The 19,263-nt window shown below is 39.9% G+C and overlaps 1 protein-coding gene across 3 annotated transcripts in view; it reads right to left on the bottom strand.

The window, feature by feature from the left end:
- The window catches only part of PTPDC1 (protein tyrosine phosphatase domain containing 1), a 109,549-nt gene extending 92,168 nt beyond the window's left edge, over nt 1–17,381 (bottom strand). The window contains exons 1-2 of one of the 3 annotated variants that reach the window (XM_049895816.1): nt 17,297–17,346; nt 16,916–16,965 (exon numbers count right to left, since the gene is read on the bottom strand). The gene's annotated coding sequence lies outside the window, so the exon portion shown is untranslated. Of the gene's footprint in view, nt 1–15,533; nt 15,548–16,915; nt 16,966–17,296 lie in introns of those variants that run through there. The other 2 variants (XM_049895817.1, XM_049895819.1) reach the window with 2 other exon arrangements.
- Nucleotides 17,382–19,263: the final 1,882 nt, after the last annotated feature.

Here is a 19,263-nt window from a genome sequence, read left to right as displayed (position 1 = left end):
AGCAACTAAGAGAAGGAGGGTGAGAATGGCTGCACAACTCGAAGAGTGTAATCAGTGTCACTGAACTGTACGGGTAGAAACTGTTAAATTGGTGTATGTTTTGCTGTGTATATTCTCAATGACAATAACAGAATAAAAACAAAAACGAAAACATGTCATCTGGAGGTAAGCCATTAAGCTTCACTGGCTTCAGTGATCTCACTTAAATACACCTTAGGGAAGGCTCTAAGTCTCTCAAGAGACTAAGCACAGAACTGGGGAAAAAAAACAACGCTACAAGAGGATCCCCACTACTTCATCATTAAAGAAATATGTTGTTTGATTAAGATTCTTTAGAAAACATATTATGATAGAGAAAGTGGGGCAAAATATTAGTAATAGGTGAAGCTGAATTTTACAACCAAGGTTTCCATATTCCCTATCCTTTTCCCACAAATAGCTACATCTGGCTATTTCAAAAAGTTTTATCCAACCTCAAATCAAAGACACCACAAAACGCGTAAACTCATCAAGAAGTCAAAAATTCCTAATTCAACACCCCATCAGAATCAACCGGGGGGCACTTTCTAAAAAACAAAACGGAAAGCGAGGGGCCACCCCCAGAGCTTCCAAGCAGGGCTGAGAATCTGCATTTCCATCTATTCCAGGGGATAATGATAGTTTGAGAACCAGTGCATTAGATAAACAATTTGCATTTAACGAACAGTAGGTATTCATATAGGTCATTATGATTGTGTTTCCTAGGCTCTGTTTAGTTTTCAAACATTAAAAACCTTCTTTTTAGTTTCTGAGCCAATCTTAACAAAATCATGAATACATTAAGAAGCCTCACATCACCAACCAGATCTAGAAGGAGTCTCATATTCCTGGGTAACATCTGGGTACTAACGATCCTATCAAAATTCTGTTTTAAACCTAACATATTTGGAATCAGAGCATTGTTATGTAGGTGGTATCAGCAAGAACAAAGACTCCTGCTACAGTCCCCCACAAGATCAGCTACTTCTTGGTCAAGTACCAAAAATGACACAGTTTTAGACACTATAATCTGGATTCCTAAACAACGGATGTTCATTATCTGATATTTCTTTTAATTGCATGAGTAATATGGATATGTTGTTGTTGCTGTTAGATGCTATCGAGTCAGTTCCGACCCGTAGCGACCCGATGTAGCACAGAACGAAACACCGCCTGGTTCTGCACCATTCTTAGAATCGTTATTATGCTTGAGCCCACTGTTGCAGTCACTGTGCCAATCCATCTCGATGAGGGTCTTCCTCTTTTCTGCTGACCCTGTATTTTACAATGGATGTTTGCAGCTGTTTCTTCTCATTTTGAGTCATGCCACATCAGCAAATGAAGGTCCTGAAAGCTTTACTCCATCCACGTCATTAAGGTCAACTCCACTTTGAGGAGGCAGCTCTTCCCCAGTTATCTTTTGAGTGCCTTCCAACCTGGGGGGCTCATCTTCTGGCACTATATCAAAATATGTTCCACTGCTATTCATAAGGTTTTCACTGGCTAATGCTTTTCAGAAGTAGCCTGCCGGGTCCTCCTTCCTAGTCTGTCTTAGTCTGGAAGCTCGGCTGAAACCTATCCTCCACAGGTGACCTTGCTGGTACTTGAATACTGGTGGCATAGCTTCCAGCATCACAGCAACACCTAAGCCCCTACAGTACAAGAAACTGACAGACACATGGAGGAATATGGATATACAATTATGTTAATCACTAAATACACATTTTGTGGAATATATTTAAAAAAATTTTTTTAATAATCTCATCTGGTTTAAAACGAAAAACTTAAAATACTGGCTAGAGCTTGTCATTAAATTTACTATTCCTACTTATTTATATACTAGAAAAGATAACATTTCCTACCTCCTCAGTTCCTGAACTATTTATCATTGAAGAAATTAGTTATTTTTTGAAACATATTTCAAAAGTTCTTGGGTGACACTGAGGCTGTATGAACTCCCCAAAACTATTGTCCTGGATAATCTTTAAACCTTAAATTAAAAATATCTCTAGAAAAAAACCCAGTGAAAAAACTTGAAGTCTTTATTAAACCAAACAATACTTCAGCTTAATTAGTAAAGAATGTATGTCTTGACCATTGTGCTTTTTGAAAGTACTATCTACATGGGATCAAATTGATAACAGCAACTTGAAAGGTTAGATAGGAAGCTTAGGGGGCAGTGAGTTTGTGTCAGTGGAGGAGAAACAATTCAGAAAAGGAGGGTGAGAATAGCTGCACAACTTGAAGGATGTAATCAATGTCACTGAATTGACATGTAGAAATTCTTGATTGGTGTATGTTCTGCTGTGTATATTTCAACAACAACAAAAAATAATTTTTAAAAAGTGCTTGGGCAACAAGCATGGACTTACTTCAAACACAGATAGGTGTGTGACCCTTGGAATTCACAAGGCTTAGATCAGCCCTTCCATAGAAAGGTACATAAAACTTCTGGTTTAAGCAGTGAACTGAGCTTATACATTAGGCCCCCTTCCTCCTGAGGCCCTGGTGGAAAAACATTACAGAAATTAAAAAAGGGAGTAAATCTTTAAGAGTGAGAAACCATTTTAATTTTCCCGGAATCCAGATTTCTGGGGTCCACAGAATTGGGGTGACCCACTCAAGCCATTTGTCCTTAGATGTCCTTTTGAATCTTGAGCCTTGAAGAAACTGGTTTCTAAAAGTCGCTTTTGAGTCAAACAATGGTCTAGATAAACTAGAAAGATCATTTTGCCTTGGGCATTGTGCTTTTTTGAAGAATTCGGTCAGTTGCGGGAAACAGAGATGCCAAAAGTCAGACTAGAGCTATGGTTTAGGGTAAATCAAGAATTATTTTAATTGCTCTTCAAGACACTGCTGTATGAAATAATTTATGACTACAAATTATTTATCAGCTCCATCTCAGCCCTTTTCCCACGGTAATGCCAATAAGATGGGGTATAAAAGTCTTTGGAGGTTTTCTCATCTTGGGAACATTTCTGACTCTCTAGTTGAAAGGTTACCCCAATTTGCAAACTGTATATACAATAAGCTTCAATCATTTTCTATTATTGGCTTAGTATGATTTTTGTTTTAACAAGAGCAAGGAGCAGCAGGGGGTTATCAACGGACTAGATATTTCAATAAGTTTTTGGAAGACAGAAAGCAGATGAAAATAAAAGACAACTGAAACTGAGCAAAGAACACTGTAGCCCAGAATATGAACACGAAGAGTTGAAATGAAAGGACACTAGATGCAGACGGTAACTCAAATCCACACAAAGAAATAAAGAGCAACAGTAAAGGTAACTACATTTAAAAATGAGCCAGTTCTATGGGACAATCCAGTCAATTGGCATAATATAGTTCTTAAAGTTTATGTTCTAGCTCCCAGTATGGTGAGTAAAGTCCAGGGTCTTAAAAGCTTATGACCAATCATCTAAGATACAACCGTTGGTCTTTATTCATCTAGTACTAAAGAGAAAGAAGGAAACCCAAGAATAAGAGAAGGAACTGGACTACAGGACTGTCTCCACAAACCACTGCCTCCTCCACCATAAGACCAGAAGAACTAGATAGTGCCCTGGCTACCACTAATGAATGTTCTTATCAGGGACACAACAGATGAATCCTAATTAAAAGGAGAAAAATGTTAAATAGAACTTCAAATTCTTAAAGAATCCAGACTTATTGGACCTATTGAATCTGGAGAAGTCTCTCTGAGACTTGGGCCCTGAGTTGCTCCTCAAACTTTGAATTGAAGCTATCCCCTGAAGTCACCTTTAAACTAAGTAACAGTTTAGTCCAAAGAGTAAAGATTGTCACCCTTCAATACTGCATTAAAAAAAAAAATTATCTATGTAAGACCAAAGGGTCAACAGCTATTTTAAAGTATAGATGAGAAGGTTGAGGGGCAAGGAGTTTGAAAAAAAAGAAGTGAAAAAGCTAGAACAGAAATATTGAGAATGTTGATACAATGTGAAGAATGTAACCAATGTCACTGATCATTATGTCTAGAAAGTGTGGAATGGAGCAAATTTTGCCGTGTATATTTTCACCAAAAAAAACCAGTTGCCATTGAGTCAGTTCTGACTCATGGCAACGCCACGTGTTTCAGAATAGAACTGCACATAGGGTTTTCATGGCTGCGATCTTTCAGAAGCAGACTACCAAGCCTTTCTTCCAAGGCACCTCCGGATGCAGACCACCAACCTTTCAGTTAATAGCCTAGCACTTAACCATATGTGCCACCCAGGGACTCTGTAGGTATTATGAAAAAGTACATAACTGTGTCTTTGTTGGTAACTTTTTTCTTGGTGTGTTTTCAAAGAGCCTGCATAAAGCAGCAATTATAAAAATGAGTTGACGAGCTTATAACATATAAAGATGTAACTAGTATAAAACCAAACCAAGCTTCTTGTTGTAGAGTTAATTCCGAATCATAGTGGTCCTATAGTAAAACATTACTAGTACAAAGGAAGGGAAAAGAATGGAGATACATTGGAGAGAAGTTTTTGTAACTATCAGGAGTTGAGTATTAATCTGAACTAGATTTGGCACAGTGGTTTAAGCATTTGGCTACTAACCAAAAGGTCAGCAGTTCGAATCTACCAGCCACTCCTCGGAAATTCTATAGGGCAGTTCTACTCTGGGAATTCCTATCAGTGGTGGTGCACGTCCACTTGGGTGGAAGACATTCATTTAAAAATAAAACAGCAGAGTAATAATTAGAAGTTGTCCCCTGGCTAGCCCCATGCCAATCCCCCTCCCCCTCCAGTTCAAGCAGCACTCCCTGCCTCCACTGCCCATGCAGTGAGGTCCCCTCAGTGACTCGCCCAACACTTGACGCATCCATGTTCCCCTGCCCGGCCTGTGGGGCAAGGAGCCCTGAGACATGCCCCTGGCTACCCCCACCAGCCTGCACAGCAAGAAGCTCAGAGACACACCCACTGCTACCACCACCCAGCCTGGCCCACGCAGAGAGAAGCCCTAGACATGTCCACTGCTCCTCTCACCTCTCGTGAGCCCACTGCGTGCCCCACCTGGCCTGTACAGCAAGACACATACGTGGCTCTCCCCACTCAGTGCTCACCCTGCCCAGCCCAGGCATCTCTGGTGACCTGACACCCACATGCCCCTACACACTCTACCTACTCCTTCAGGCTGTCAGAACATATGCAGAGACTCTTGGCCCTCCCTCCATCACTAGGACACCAATCCATAGCCAAGCAGAGGGCCTGTCTCACCCATTAGAGGTGTACTGCATCTCTGGGTCTGTGAAGATGACCCATCCTGCTCTCCAGAGGCCGCACTAACAGCACACGCCAACATGGAAGGACCACATGGCCCTACAAGATCTGTGGATGGACTCTGACCACCCAACACCTGGAGCCCAACAACAGGGAAGGGTCCTGCTTGCACACCTCCACACAGTCCTACAAGGGAAGACATAGTGCTCAGTGACAGAGGATTCCCATATGCATGCGGCCCATCATACCCAGCAGTGAGAGAAAATGACTCCCAAACAAACCGGCAGCATCACAGTCATACAGAGACCACCACTACAAAGCAACGTCAATTAAAACAATACAAATGAAGGTAGACAATACAAAGAGAAAGGGAAAACGCTAAGCTCCAGATATATCAAAAGCCAAACAAAACAAAAAGACAAATAAATGTACAATCAATAAATATATAAACAAAATAGAACCTTAGTGTCTCTAAGATAGCAGTCAATTGTAAATCACAGGAACAAACAGGATTAAGATGGCTCGGGCAAACAAGCAAAATAAAGGGTCAGAAAAACTTTCTGAGGAAGAACTGATAATAGAGCTACCTGACAAAGAATTCAAAAGGCTAATATTTAGGCTCCTCAGAGATCAAAGAAAACACAGGAAAAAACCTAGAAGAACTCAAGAAAACAATACAGGAACAAAATGACAAACTAAATAGAGAAATAGAAATCATACAAGAAGAGTTACTAGAAATTCAAGAGTTTAACAATAAAATATCAGAAATAACTCAACAGAAGGCCACAGAAGTAAAACTGAATCAACAGAAGAATCAGCAAAATAGAGGACAAAACCCTTGATACTAATTTGTTTGAGGAATAATCAAAAAAAGACTGAAGAAAAATGAAGAAAGCCTAAGGGTTATGTGGGACATCATCAAGAGTAGTAATACATGCATATTAGGAATTCCAGAAGGGGAAGAGAAAAAACGAGTACAGAGAGAATTTTTGAATATATATTGACAGAAAATATCCCAAATATCATGAAAGACAAGAAGATTTTCATCCAAGAAGCTCGGCAGACCCCATACAGGATAGACCCCAAAGGAAATTTACCAAGACATATCATGATCAAACTTTCCAGAACCTAAGACGAAGAAAAAATTTTGAGAACAGCTCATGAAAAGTGGCATATCACTTACAAAGGGGTTTTAATAAAACTAAGTGCTGATTTCTCATCAGAAACCACACAGGTAAGAAGGCAATGGGATGACATACACAAAGTCCTAAAAAAAAGAAGAGCCAACCAAGAATCATACATCCAGCAAAGTGCCTTTCAAAATGAGGGCAAAATTAGGACATTTCCAGATAAGCAGAAATTAAGGGAATTTGTTACCACCAGATCAGATCTACGAGAAATATTAAAAGGAGCTCTTTGGACAGAAAACCCACAACATCAGACAATAACCTGAGATAAAGACATGTGGCAGCATCAACCAGATACCAAGCCAGATAAAGACTTCACAAAAGCAAAATAAACGTAAAAAATTGATTACAGGGAACTAGAGATATTAAGCTGTAAACAACGACACCTTCAAAACAAAAGAATAGATAAATGATGTAGTTAGAGAGCTTCCATATGGAGAGGAAATCAAGGCAATTTCAAGATATAACAGGATGTTTTAAATATAGGATGATAAATGAAAACTTCATGGTAACCACAAAGAAAATTAATCACAGAAATAAGAAGAAAAACAAAAAGACTCAGTAAACATAAAAACAACAATAAATGAAAGGAAAAGAAAATTCATATATGAAAAGAACTCAGCACTGATAGTAAAGAAGTGCAAAGAAACTGTAAACACCACACACACACACACACACACAAAAGTATAACAAAATGGCAGCAGTAAATTCTTACCTACTGATTATCACCCTGAATGTAAATGGGTTAAATACATCAGTCATGAGGCAGAGAGTGGCTGAATGGACCAAAAAAAACATGACCCATCAGTATGCTGTCTACAGAGGCACACGTTAGACACAAAGGCATAACAGGTTAAAAAGCAAAGGATGGAAAAAATATACCAAGCAAATAGCAACCAAAAGAGAGCAAGTGTCTACACTAATATCATACAAAGTACTTTAAGACCAAAGTTATTACCAGAGACAAAAAAGGACATTCTATAATGTTAAGAGAGGCAATTCATCAGGAAGACATAACACTTATAAACATATGCACCTAACAACAGACCCCAAAATAAATGAGTAAAAAACAGAAAATTGAAGGGAGAAAGACAATTCAATAATTGTTGGTGACTTCAGTACAATACCTCATTTTCAATTATGGATAGAAAAACTAGGCAGAAGACCAACAAGGAATTAGAAGACTTGAAAAACACTATAAATTAACTAGTCCTAATCGACATCTATAGAGTACTGCAGACCCAACAATAGCAGAGCACACATTCTTCTCAAGTGCACACGAAACATTCTCCAGGACAGACCATAAGCTAGCACATGAAGCAAGCCTCGATAAATCCAAAATGATTGAATGGAATTAAATTAGAAATCAACAGAGGAAAAATTGGAAGTCACAAATAAAAGCTGAACAACACATTCATAAATAACCAATGGGCCAAAGAAAAAAATACGGTGGAAAATATAAAATACTTTGAGAAGAATGAATACAACATATCCACAATTTATGGGCTGCCGCTATAACAGTGCTTAGAGGGAATTTTATGGGATGCAGCTACAGCAGTGCTTAAAGGGAGGTTAAACGCATATATTTAAAAAGAAATGAGTTCAAATCAGTAATCTAACTTTCCACCTTGGGTAACTGGAAAAAGAAGAGCAAATTAAACCCAAAGCAAATAGAAGGCAGGAAATAAAAAAGATTAAAGCAGATATAAATGAAATAAAGGGTAGAAAAACAACAGAGAAAATCAACTAAATCAAAAGTTGGTTCTGTAAAAGATCAACGAAATTGACAAACTTTTAGCTAGACTGACCAAAACTAAACCAGGAATGCAAGAGGGTACATCATAACCAATCTTACAGAAAAAAAAAAAAAAAGTAAGGGAATAGTTTGAACAAAAATATGCCAATAAATTAGGTAATGTGAAAAAAATAAATGCCTAGAAAGACACAAACTACCAAAAATGCCTTAAGAATAAACAGAAAATCTGGATAGACCTATAACGAAGACAAAAATTAAATTCACTGATTACAAAATTTCCCATGTATGCAAGCCAAAGTGAATCCATCTGGACCTGGCTTTTCTATGTGGGAAGCTTTTCAAACATTTAAAGAAGAATTAACATCAATTCTTCACAATCTCTTCCAAAAAACAGAGGAGAACACAGCACAATTCATTCTACGAGTACAGTATTACACTGTAAACAAGATGAGAAAAAGCCATCAAAAGAAAAATTACAGACCATTCTCTCTTACATAGATGTAAAAATCCTCAAATATTAGCAACTTGAATCCAGCAACATATGCACCATGGCCAAATGAGGTTTACCCAGGGAAACAAGGCTGGTTTAACATTCAAAAATCAATTAATTTAATACATCTTATCGATAGAACAAAAGGCAAAAATCACATGATCATCTCAAAAGACACATAAAAAGTATTTGTCCTGTAGGGTCGATATGAGTTAGAATCGACTCAATGGCATTAGGTTTTTGGGTTTAATATCCATTCAGATAAAAACACTCAACAAACTAAGACCAAAAGAGAACTTCGTCAACCTAACAAAGGACATCCATGGAAAACCCACATCTAACATCATATATAATAATAAAAGACTGAAGGGTTTGCCCCTGAAATCAGGAACAAGGTAAGAATATCTACTCTCTCCACTTCTATTCAACATTGTTCTGGAGGTTCTAGTATGGCCATTAGATAAGAAAATGAAATACGAGGCATCCAAATTGGAAAGGAAGAAGTAAAACTATTTATATTTGCAAATGATGTGATCTTGTATATAGAAGGTCCTATAGGATCCACTAAAAAATTATTAGGGCTAATAAACAAGTTCAGCAAGGTGGCAAGATATAAGATCAATATACAAATACAACTGTACTTCTATACAATAGCAATGAGCTATCTAAATGGAGAGTTAAAAAAAAAACTCTATTTACAATAGCATAAAAAAATACATACTTAGGAATAAGTTGATCAAAAGAAGTTAAAATTTGTCCACTAAAAACTACAAAGCATCACTGAAAAATTAAGATCTAAATAAATGGAAAGGCATCCCATGTACATAGATCAAAAGACTTAATATTATTAAGTTAGAAGTACTGTCCAAATTGGTATTTTGTTTTTAATTTTGGTGTCCATGTGTTCATTGCTAAAACACAGAGATATAATTGATTTTTGTATGTTTATCTGCTATTCTGTGACATTGTTGAATTCACTTATTAGTTCTAGGAGGATTTTGCAGATTTTGTAGATTTCTTGGGATTTTCTACATCGATAATCATGTCATCTGAAAAAAGAAGCAGTTTTATTTTTTCTTTCCAATCTGTATGCCTTTTATTTTCTTCTCTGGGCTTACTGAACTGGCAGAACTTCTAGCAGCACACATATCCAATAAGAGTGGTGAGAGCAGCCATCCTTGCTGTGTTCCTGCTCTTGGGGCAAAAGCATTCTGTCTTTCACGGTTAAAAATATTAGCTGACACCTCAATAACAAAAAGGCAAATTATCCAATTAAAAAATGGGCAAAGGATATGAACAAACACTTCACAAAAGAAGACATTCAGGCAGCTAAGAAACAAATGAGGAAACGCTCACAATCATTAGCCATTAGAGAAATGCTAATCAAAATTATAATGAGATACCATCTCACCCAATATTACCAATAGTAATCAAAAACACAGAAAATAACAAAGGTTGGAGAGGTTGCAGGGATACTGGAACTCTTAACCACTGCTAGTGGGAATACAAAACGGTACAATCACTGTTGAAAACAATATGGCAACTTCTTAAAAAGCAAGAAAGAGAAATACCAAATGATCCAGCAATCCCACTCCTAGGAATATATCCTAGAGAAATAAGAGTTGTCACACCAACAGACATGCACACCACGTTCACTGCAGCACTGTTCACAATAGCAAAAAGATGGAAACAACCTAAGTGCCTATTAACAGATAGATAAACAAACTGTAGCACATACTATTAATGGAATACTACACAACAATAAAGAACACTGATGAATCTGTGGAACACCTCACAACACAGATGAATCTGGATGGCATTATGCTGAGTGAAATAAGTAAATCACAGAAGGATATTATATAAGACCACTATTACAAAAACTCATGAAAAGGTTTACACACAGAAAAAAATGATCTTTGATGGTTACTAAGGAGGGGAGGGATAGGGAGGAGAAATCACTAGCTGAATGGTAGATAAGTGTTAACTTTTGTGAAGGGAAAGACAGCACACCACAGAGGGGAAGTCAGCACAACTTGACCAAAGCAAGGCCATTCAAGCTTCCCAGACACATCCAAACACCTTGAGGTACGGAGTGACTGGGGCTGAGGGCTGGGGACATAGTCTCCAGGAACATCTAGGTCAATTGGCATAACATAATTCATAAAGAAAATGTTCTACATCCTACTTTGGTGAGTAGCATGTGGGTCTTAAAAGCTTGCAAGTGGCCATCTAAAATACATCTATTGGTCCCATCACGTTCGGTGCAAAGAAGAATGAAGAAAATCTAAGACACAAGGAAAATATTAGTCCAAAGGACTAATGAACCACATGAACCACAGCCTCCACCAGCCTGAGCACAGAAGAACTAGATGGTGCCCAACTACCACCACTGACCACTCTGAGAAGGATCACAATAGAGGGTTCCAGACAGAATGGTAGAAAAAATATAGGACGAAATTCAAATTCACAGAAAAAGGCCAGACTTACTGGTCTGACAGAGACTGGAGGAACCCCTAAGACTGTGTCCCCAGACACCCTGCTAACTCAGAACGGAAGCCACTTTCCAACTTCACCTTTTAGCCAAAGATTAAACCAAACCTGTTGCCATCGAGTGGATTCCAACTCATAGCAACCCTATAGGTCAGAGTAGAACAGCCCCATAGGGTTTCCAAGGAGTGGCTAGTAGATTCAGACTTGCCAATCTTTCGGTTAGCAGCTAAGCTCTTAACCACTGTACCACCAGGGCTCCAACCAAAGATCAGGCAGGCCTATAAAACAAACAATAACACATGTGAAGAACGTGCTTCTTAGTTCAAGTATGTAAGACCAAACGGGCAAAAAGAGAAGGCAGGAAGGGACTGGAAAACTGGAGGAATGGACACAGAGAACCCGGGGTGGAAAGTGAAAGAGGGAGAGTGCTGACACATTGCAGGGATTGCAACCAAGGTCACAAAACAATTTGAGTGTAAATTTTTTAATCGCCTTAAAACACAGTAAAATTTCAAATATATATATTATCTGTAAGTTTTTTGTAGGTGCTCTTTATCAAGTTGAGGCAGTTTTCCTCTATTCTTATTTTTATGAGAGGATTTTATAATGAATGATATTGAGTTTCATCAAATGCTCTTTCTGCATCAAATGATACGATCATGTGATTTTTCTTCTTTAGGCTGTTAACATGGTAGATTATATTGATTAATCTTTGAATATTGAACTAGTCTTGTACCCCTGGAATAAATACCACTTGTTAATGGTATATAATTATTTTAATATATTTCTGAATGCTGTTTAGTAATATTTTATAAAGGATTTTTATATCTACATTCACGAGGGATTTTGGCCTGTCGTCTTCTTTTTTGGTACTGTTTTTGCCTGGTTTTGGTATCAGGGTAATCCTGGCCATATACAATGACTTGGAAAATGATCCCTCCTACTTTTTTGGAGGAGATTATGTAGAAGAGATGTTAATTTTTCATTAAATGTTTGGTATAATTCTCTAGTGAAATCATCTGGGTCTGATGATTTCTTTTGGGGAAGTTTTAAAAGTATTAATTCCATTTACTTAAGTTATAAAAATAAAAAATTTTTTATAGGACCATTCAAATTATCTACTTCATATTGGGTGAGTTGTATAGTTTGTGTTTTTCAAAGAACTGGCCCATTTCATCTAAGTTGTCAAATTTATGTGTATAGAATTGATCATAGTATTCTTTTAATATCTTTTTGATGTCTGTAGTGATATCCTGTTTCATTCCTGATATTGATCATTTACGTCTTTTTTTTAGTCAGTCTTGCTACAGGTTTGTCAATTTATTGGTCTACCTATTAATTTCACTGATTTTCATTACTGTTTCTATATTATCAATTTCACTGGTTTCGGATCTCAACTTTTTTACTTCCTCCCTTCTGCTTCCTTTGTATTTATTTTGCTCTTCTTTTTCTAGTTTTTTTCAAATAGGAGCTTAGATTAAGTTGAGGCTTTTAGTCTTTCCTAATATATGCATTTAGTTCTATAAACTTCCCTCTTAGTGCTGCTTTAGCTATGTTCCACAAATTTTGATATGTTGTGTTTTCCTTTGCTTCAATGTATTTTTTTATTTCCATTGAGACAAGTACGGTCCTGTTCACCACTTCTACTTAATATAGTATGAAGTTCTAGCCAGTGCAATAGTCCAATAGGTAAAAAGAAGTCTTCCATATTGGAAAGGAAGAGGTAAAGTTGTATTTACCTGCAGATAACATGTTCATCTATTTCGAACTTCTGATATAAGCTGCAAAAAATCTACTAGAACTAATAAGTCAGTTTAGCAAGGTTGTAGTATACATGATCAGTATACAAAAATCAGTTGTATTTTCATATCATAGAAATGAATAATCAGAAATTTAAATAAAAACACTTATAATAGCATCAAAAATACGATTATTTAGGGGTAAATCTGACAAAAGATGTGAAAGATTTGTTTACTGAAAACTATAAAACACTACTGTGAAAAATTAAAGAAGACTTAAATAAATGGTGAGATGTATGTAGAAAGGATGAAAGAATGCAGGTGTTCCACCCAGAACAAAGTCTGGAAGGAGGAATCATGATGGATGAATCCAAATATGTGAAGAGCTTTTCTGTGGAAAAAGGGTCAGATTTGTTCAGTATGACCCAAGGGTTAGGCTTGGAAATGAAGGGTAGATGCTGTTAACAGGCTGAAGGGGTTCAATGTTTGGCACATAGTAAATGATTAATACAGGTTAAGATCTCTTCCCCAAATGCCTAGCACAACAGAATTCACTCTGCTGAACCAATTTCACCATTTATGTAACAAATTACCTCCAAAAGTTTTAAAAGTTAAAAAAAGGATATTACTTCCATTCTATGTTGTGATAAACACTTACCCACCCACTGCCGTTGAGTCAGTTCTGACTTATAGCGACCTCATAGGGTTTCCAAGGCTATAAATCTTTACGGAAGCAGACTGCCACATCTTTCGCCTGTGGAGCAGCTGGTGGGTTCCAACTACTCATCTTTCGGTTAGCAGCTGAGCGCTTTAACCACAGTGCCACCAGAAATTTTAAAGTATAAAAATCTTAAAGTCCAAACTTAATAAAAAGAAAAATAGTTCAATTTTATACAGTCGGCCCTCCGTATCTGTGGGGGTCCCGCATCTGCAGATTCAACCAAACTGAGATGGAAGATGTTTGGGAAAAAAAAGTTCCAAAAAGCAAAATCTGAGTTTGCAGCACGCGGAGTACTAAGCTGAATCCGTGAGAATGAAATGATGTGTAGGCATACCCTGCTGTAGCCTCCCACCATTTCACACGTCCTCAGTCTCTCTCCAGCACTCGTTTTAGTATTGTTCGCCTCCCATCTTGTCACTATTTCCTAAACAATACAGTACTGTATAACAACTATTTACATAGTATTTACATTGTATTAGGTATTATAGGTAATCTAGAGATGATTTAAAGTATACAGGAGGATGTTCGGAGGTTACATACAGATACTACACCATTTTATGTAAGGGACTTGAACATCTGAGGATTTTGGTATCTGGGGGGGGTCCTGGAACCAATCCACCATGGCAACCAAGGACGACTGTATACTTTTCACTAATTTGAGGGATTCTGAAGTTTCATTTTTCTATCAACGAGTTCTACCACTGATCCAAGTAATAATCAGAAGACAGAATCTGGAAGGTACAAGTTAAAAGTACAATTATTCTAGAATCTCTTCATAGCAGTGTAAATCACTAAGGGGACTCACACTCTAAAAATCCACAAATAATTAGTAGAACTCTGTTTTCCCTGTTTTGAAATACCTAATCACTTATATCAGATGGGCGAAAGGAAAATAATCTAAATGAGAACACTTTTCCCATGTGCACCTGGAAACACACACAACTAATCACAGAGAGAAGAAAACCTCCCCTGTGGCCCTTGCTTGTCATCTTTATTTTCAAAGAACTTTTTCCCAGAGGAAAGAGAATACTGAACTACAGTAAGCTGATTTTGTATGGCCTTTTACTGATAAAACTAAGGCAGGCTAAGTTGGAGGCATGCTAGGACCTTTGCAAAATGAGCTTGTAGAATGGAGGAACATGTGGAGATCAGTCTCTATGGGAGCTGAGAAAACTAACTCAGAATAGACAGCAGCCCAACAATATTGCTCAACGCACAGGGTGAAATTAAACTTTTTCAGGCAGGCCACTGATATAAAATGCCAGAAACAGAAGAAATGATAGTAATGATGTTAGTGAATATTAAAATTACCTAGGTCTGAATTGTCAGCATCTAGATTTTTTTTTTTTTAGGAAGAACTAAGCCTGCAGGAGACATCGGGTGGGAGAAGTTGGAAAAGATATGGGCTGAAATTAACTGCAGTACATTATTTCAACAACATATTACAATACTAAAAATTAATTTAAAGTGATAAAATATTTCTGTAACTGAAATGAAGTCAAATACAAAGCTGTACACACAGTATGTAAAGACACAGAGAAAAAGGAATTGAAAGAGATTAACTAAAATGGTGATAATGGGATTATGCTAGACTTTTTTTTGAAGGAGTCCTGGTGGCAAAGTGGTTAAGCACTTGGCTGCTAATTGAAAGGGTAGCGGTTCAAACCCACCAGCTGCTCCACAGGAGAAAGGCATGGCAGTCTGTCTGTAAAGATTACAGCCTTGGAAACCCTCTAGGGTAGTTCTACTTTGTCCCATAGGGTCACTATGAGTTGGAATCAACTCTGTGGCAATGGGTTTTGGTTTTTGGTTCCTTTTCTTGAAATGTTTCTATGTTTTCCATTATTACTTATTATTTTATTATTACTCAGATAATTAAAAGAAACTTAAAAAATTACTCATACCTTTTCCTAATGACACATGATGGCTGCCCAGATGTGTACAGATATCCAGTGGAAGTCCACTTGAGACTAAAAATCTGCTGTGGTTTATATGCAGGGTAGATAAAAGAAATCTGACCTCAAAATAAGAATAAACCCATCCATTAATGGAACAGGTTCAGTACAGAATCCACTGTGTGTGTGTGTGTGTGTGTCTGTGTGCTAACAAAAGATGAACTCTCAAGTCCCTTCCAGCTCCCAGATTCCATGAATATTAATTTATGCTTTTAATCCTTCAACATATACAACTATCACTGGAAAATATGCTAATCTATTTCCTAAAGCAGTGTTTCTCCACCTTTTTTTTTTAATTTCCTACCTCCCCCCACTCACAAGAAGCCTTTTAGACATTCTCTTTCCTAATCTCCACCCTCCCCCCCATTAAATTTACTGCCACAGATAATACTGTCTACATATTTATGTACTGTGGCCCTTTGGAGGGTGACAAAACAACGTAACATCTAAGACCTTTTTGTGCCCCAGAACCAATTTCCGCTCCCTTGGATGACATAATTCATATTGAGAATGCATGTCCTAGAGAGGTTGGTGGAGATCACACCACTAATTTGTGGCAGAATTAGGTCTAAAGCAGAGATCACAAGTTGGCAATTTAGATGCTGCCTGTAAAATTTTTTTTTTTTTTGTAAATGTCTTTTCTTTGGCTCCCTCAGCGTTTAATTAAAAAATAAATCGCCAACATTAAAAAATAAAGAGATTTCACATAAAAATTCAGATATTCAACTTCTCATGAAAAGTGTACTTTGAGCTTGCACGCCTGGCTGGAAATAATCAGCTGGGCTCTCCTCAGTTCCCTTACTCTCTACCCTGCTCTTGTAGGCAGTTGAACGTGACCTCTAAACCCAAGTATTTTGTCACTAACGCTCACCCCTTGGTTTTCTGATAAAAACAATTATGTCACATCTCCCTCCTAGTCTTCCAGAGGAAGCAGCAAAGGCACAGCACAGAGCAGACTGAGCTGCCACCCGATCAGCGCTGCCTTTCGCACTCCTCCCTTTGTCCTCACTTCACCGGGAAGCCTGCCTGAGGAGGAGCTGTCCCTGCTGATCTGTGGTGGATGCCGCCTGTGGGTAGAGCTAAACAAAACAGCCGCATGCAGAGCGGCTATCCGCGGGGAGGCCCTGGCACCGGACCAGGCAGTCGGCGGAGGGCGGCGGAGGGCGCGCCAGCACCGGGCGCGCCTGAGGAACCTGGGCCCGGTCTCCTGCCGCAGGTGCCCCTGCCCGGCCCGCGCACCCCCTCAGCCACGCACCAGCTTACAGACAGAGAAACTGAGGCCCACGAGGGGAGTCAGCGACAACCTCCTCTGCGGGCCGGGGCAGACGCACCTCCGAATCCTGCCTCAGGGTCGGGGGCCTTCACGACCTGGGACTGTCACCTCGGGAAAAGAGAGGCGGGGTCACTGCACGTTCCCAGAGGCCCTCCGACCCGGACCCGGATCGCTGAGGGGTCCCTGCACCACTGTCTCCGAGGCCCGTCCCGAGAGGGGTAGGCAGCGGTCGTCCTCCCGTCCCCTCCCGACCACCCGCGGCCAAACCAAGCCGGGCCGCCCGGTCCCAGCAAGACTGTCCCAGCCGTCCCGCCCCCCACTCACGGCCCGGCCCAGCTCTTACACGCGCGGCGTGGCGTGGCCTGCCCGAACGCCCCTCAGGCCCCGTCAGGCCACATAACTGGCCGCCCGTCCGAAGGCGGCCCGCGCCCTCACTCACCGTGGCCCCAGCACTCCCGCAGCACCCACCAACCGCACCGCGGTCTCAGCAGACCGGCCTGCTGGGGCCGCCCCGAGGCCGCCGCCGCACCCGCCGCCGCCTGCTCAGCCGGGGCCAATCGGAGCGGTGGGCCACCGCACGTGACCCGCTCAGGCCAATGGCGGCCCGAGGTGGTGCCGTGTGACGCGCCCGGCCAAACCTGGGTGGTTTCAAATCCGGCGCCCGGCGGCTGGCAGAGGGCGACTGGGGGGTCCGGGAGGACTGGACGGAGTTAGCGGGAGTGTGGGCGCCTGTGGTTATGCTGGGCTGCGGGGAACTAAAGTCTGAGGCTAACTCTCCGTGCATTCTCGGGATACACATTCTGGAAGTAAGAGTCCATGGGAGGAGGGATGGCAGGATTTAGGGATTTGACCAATATTTCCTCTGAGGACAAGGAGCTGGTGCGTATTTCCCGCTTTTTCTCCCTTCTTGTCCTGATAGCGCAGCTGTTACTGGCATCATAGCCTCCAACTTGTTCTAACTCTGAGATATTCCAAAGAAATCCACTAAGGATCAGAATACACGGAATTACAGGAAATACCAGAAGTCAACTCAATATCCTAAACCCTTGAAGTTTTTTTCCCCTCCCTCCCAAATCGACTCGACGGCAGTGGTGGGTGGGTCCCATAAAAGAAACATGTGGGTAAGTATCCCAGACACTCAAACTTATTCTCAAGAATGACTCAGTCTTACAACTTGGCTTCCACTACAAATTTGCCTGATGGGCCAAAATGATTGTTGGAGCTCCAACCCTCACGTCCTTATTTTAGAAGGGCCCTTTTCAGAAGCCCCACCCAACAACTTCTGCCTACATTTTATAGCCTTGAGCTTAGTAACATGACTTCACCTACCTGGGAAGTGCAGTCGTAGCTAGGCCCCCTTGCTGCCCTTGACTGAAGAGGTAAGCAGTGGCCCAGTCATGAAGGGTCGTATATGCCATGCCTAGTAATTTGCATCCTTTGACCACTAACATCTGTTGCCTCCCTTGCTTTGAGGCGAGTTACTTCTCCACCGTGTGTGTAGTGTTGGTGTCATTATTAAGATGCCTTCCACTTCCCTAGCCAAAGGATGGGCAGGTGACTCAAGCTAGGCTAATCGGATTATCTGCCAGGAGTAAGAGGGAAAGTAGTGGGATAGGGAGTTGAAGAGAGTGTTTAAACCTCCCTACTAGAAAAGGGGTGAGGGAGGTGGGAAGATTACTAGGGTGGATAGAGAGTGCAACCAACGGTAGAGATACGTGTGTGTGAGGTTTTCTTTAGCAAACCCAATTGCCTGGATGCATGTTTCAAGGAATCCCGTTACTTCATTTTCACAACTTACAACTGGATATAAATACTGTATTTCAGTCACTGAAAGGATGTATTCTAGTTATTATGATCATATTTTTAGATACAGGCAGACCCTTAGGAACTGCACCTCCATTTTTTGTTTGTTTTTCGCTTTTTGTTGTGTACATCTTATCCTTAGTAACACGAACTACATACAGTGTTGCAGCACATAATTTGCTGATGTTATCATCTCAGATGTTTGCTCTCAGATGTTCAGTTTTATGATTTACTGTTCAAAACACTGCTGTAGAGATTTGGGTTTCTACGCTAAATCAGGGACTTTGGTTGCTTGAAAACATGGTCCCAAACACTGATTGCTTTGCTACAATAGATAAGCAGATTCAGGAAGCAGTGAGATGTTACCACAAAGTATATAAAGAAAAAAAGAAAAGAACTGTACAGACAACCCTCACTCATTTTCTGACTAGAAACGCCATCGCCATGCCCAGGGATAATCCAGAACCCTCCACAAGTGGAGTTACTACTGCAACTGACAAAATACTAACGTCATCCAACTCTTCTTCATTGGAGTAGATTTTGTGATTTTTGTATTTTTTAATGTATGTATTTTCACCTACTGATCCTTCTTTGTTTCCAACT

The sequence above is a fragment of the Elephas maximus genome, chromosome 9, assembly GCF_024166365.1.
Source record: "Elephas maximus indicus isolate mEleMax1 chromosome 9, mEleMax1 primary haplotype, whole genome shotgun sequence".
Classification (NCBI taxonomy): domain Eukaryota; kingdom Metazoa; phylum Chordata; class Mammalia; order Proboscidea; family Elephantidae; genus Elephas; species Elephas maximus.
The sequence above is the reverse complement of the archived record's forward strand: the minus strand, read 5'-3'. Positions and strand labels throughout refer to the sequence as shown.